This window comes from Emydura macquarii, unplaced genomic scaffold (genome assembly GCF_026122565.2).
Source record: "Emydura macquarii macquarii isolate MOO-44397 ecotype Brisbane River unplaced genomic scaffold, CSIRO-AGI_Emac_v2 contig_1684, whole genome shotgun sequence".
Taxonomy (NCBI): Eukaryota; Metazoa; Chordata; order Testudines; family Chelidae; genus Emydura; species Emydura macquarii.
The window spans coordinates 1,545-4,020 of record NW_027131821.1 but is presented as its reverse complement, the minus strand read 5'-3'; the positions used below and the strand labels follow the sequence as shown (position 1 = coordinate 4,020).

Here is a 2,476-nt window from a genome sequence, read left to right as displayed (position 1 = left end):
TCCAGGAGTGGGGGGCACCGTCCGAGGACTGGGGGCTGCTGGTCGGGGGTGGGGGGCACCCGCCGAGGGGTGGGGGCTGCGGGTCGGGAGTGGGGGGTACCCGCCATGGTCTGGGGGCTGTGGGTAGGGAGTGAGGAACACCGGCTGATGTGTTGAGGTTCCGGGTCGGGGTGAGGGGCACCGGTCGAGGCTGGGGCCTGCGGTCAGGAGCACCCGCTGATGTGTGGGGGTTCCGGGGGAGTGAGAGGGGTACCCCGTTCCATGTCTGGGGTCTGTGGGTCGCGACACCCGCCGATTTGCTGGGCGCTTCAGGTCTGGAGTGAGGAGCACCAGCTGGGGTGTGGGCATTGCGGGTCGGGAGTGAGGGGCACCTGCCGATGGTGGTCCAGGGGCTGCGGGTCTGGGGTCTGCGGGTCAGGAGAGAGGGGCACCCGCCGATGTGTGGGGGTTCTGGGTCGGGAGTGAGGGGCACCGCCGGGGTGTGGGCATTGCGGGTCAGGAGTGAGGGGCACCCGCCGTGGGCCAGGGCCTGCAGGTCGGGAGTGAGGGGCACCAGCCGAGGCTGCGGGGGCTGCAGGTCGGGAGTCAGCTTGGTTTCTAAGAGAAGTTTATTTATTCTCTTAGGTTCGGGGAGGGCTTTGTGCGCGTGCCAGCGCTCCAGGCAGGGGGTTTCCATTGGCTGCGGCTTGTAAGTGGGGGGCACTGGCAGAGGCGGAGAGGCTGCAGGTCAGGAGTGAGGGGCCCCAATTGAGTCTGGAGGCTGCGGGTCGCGAGTGAGGGGCCCCGTTCGATATCTGGGGGCTGAGGGTCAGGAGTGAGGCGCACCAGACGAGCTCTGGGTTCGGGAGTGAGGGGCACCGGCTGAGGCAGGGAGCTGTGGGTCGGGAATGAGGGTCCCCGGCCGAGGTCTGGGGTCTGGAGTGAGGGGCACCGGCTGTATCTGTACCCCTCAAGAGTGCTTCAGAGGCCGTGAGCATCCTCATTAGGAACGGGGCTGTGTGGGATGAAGAGCAGCGTGAGGGACAATCGTCTCCTGTGCAGAGTGACTGACGTAGAGTGGAGGGCAGGATCTCATGCAGCAGTCGCGTTATTGGCAGTGCTGGCTCATGCTGGTTTATTTGCTGTGCTTGCAGAGGAATTGTCCAGGAGTCCCAGCCGGAGGAGAAGCTGGAAGAAGGGGACCTGTGAAGCCTGGACGTGCATCTAAGCAGTGATGAGCAGTCCCCCAGTTTCTGCCATCCACGTCATTGGCTGTGAGTCAGAGGTCATTGAACCATATTCCTCAGCTGTACCTGCTCCAGGTTTCTTTCGAGGCCGTGAACGTCCTCGTTGGGAACGGGGCTGGGTGGGATTAAGAGCAGCGGAAGGGACATAGTCTCCTGTAGAGAGTAACTATTACGAGGGCCGGTTTATGATGTCGACTGTCCAGCCGGGGTCACTGCTGCTGCAGGACAGCTGCGCTGTGTGCGTCACCCTTAGTGGTAGCCAAAATAAATGTCTGCACTGCAGCGCTATTTGGCATTAGCTTCATTCGACTTTCAGAAACCGATCCCTAGAAATCACAGCAGACTGTCCACATTACAGCGTTTGTGCTTGTTTCTTGCGTCCACGCTGGCCAGCCTTAATTCAGATCGCAAAGCAGTGCAATGTGGGTAGCTATGCCACAGCGCAACTAGCTCCGGTGGCTGTTTGGAATACTGTGTTCGTCCCGGGATCCAGAGCTGCTTCCCCCCCTCCGCTCCCAAAGAAACAGGAAAAGGATTTTGGCGCCATTTTTTTACTCCCCCGATGGCCGTTGCTGCAGAGACATGGAGACAGCTGAACTGTGCTCTGTAATTCTGATCGTGACAAATACAAGTCGGCTTCTCCTGAAATACTGTAGAAATAAAGCAAGAAGGCGAAGCGGGTACTGCACCTGTGTCACCGTGGCTGCCCTGATCCAGGCAATGGAGCAGAACAATTCCCGCCCGGTGCAGCCTGTAACGTCTCATCTGCAGTCCATGGAGCGCAGGTTCTGGTGCAGGGAAACGAGCAGAGACTGGTGGGACCGCATCGTTCTGCAGCTGTGGGATGATGATCAGTGGCTGCCAAACTTTCGTATGCGAAAGGCAGCTTTCCTCAGACTGTGCTCGCAGCTGGCACCGTCCCTGAAGCGCGTGAACACTCGGTGGAGAAGAGAGTCGCCGTGGCTCTGTGGAAGCTGGCAACCCCCGACTGTTACCGCTCGGTTGGGAATGAATTTGGAGTTGGTAAATCCACAGGGCGTGACGCGCGTGTATTTCATAACTCGGGGCTGTTCTCTGAGATGCAGGCGGGCACTTTCTTCCCTGACCAAAATATTGACATCGGGGGTGTGGAAATGGCCATGGTGATCCTGGGGGATCCTGCTTCTCCCTTGGCTAATGAAGCCCCACACCGGGCACCTTGACGGCGCCAAGGAGTGTTTTACTAAGAGGTTAAGCGGTGGCAGAATGTG

General features: G+C 59.9%; 1 long non-coding RNA gene across 1 annotated transcript; it reads left to right on the top strand.

Moving 5' to 3' along the window:
• The first annotated feature begins 548 nt into the window (after window positions 1-548).
• Window positions 549-1,508, top strand: LOC137158440 (uncharacterized). The gene is made up of 2 exons (XR_010921423.1): window positions 549-688; window positions 1,134-1,508. It is a non-coding gene; the product is annotated as an uncharacterized lncRNA (long non-coding RNA).
• Window positions 1,509-2,476: the final 968 nt, after the last annotated feature.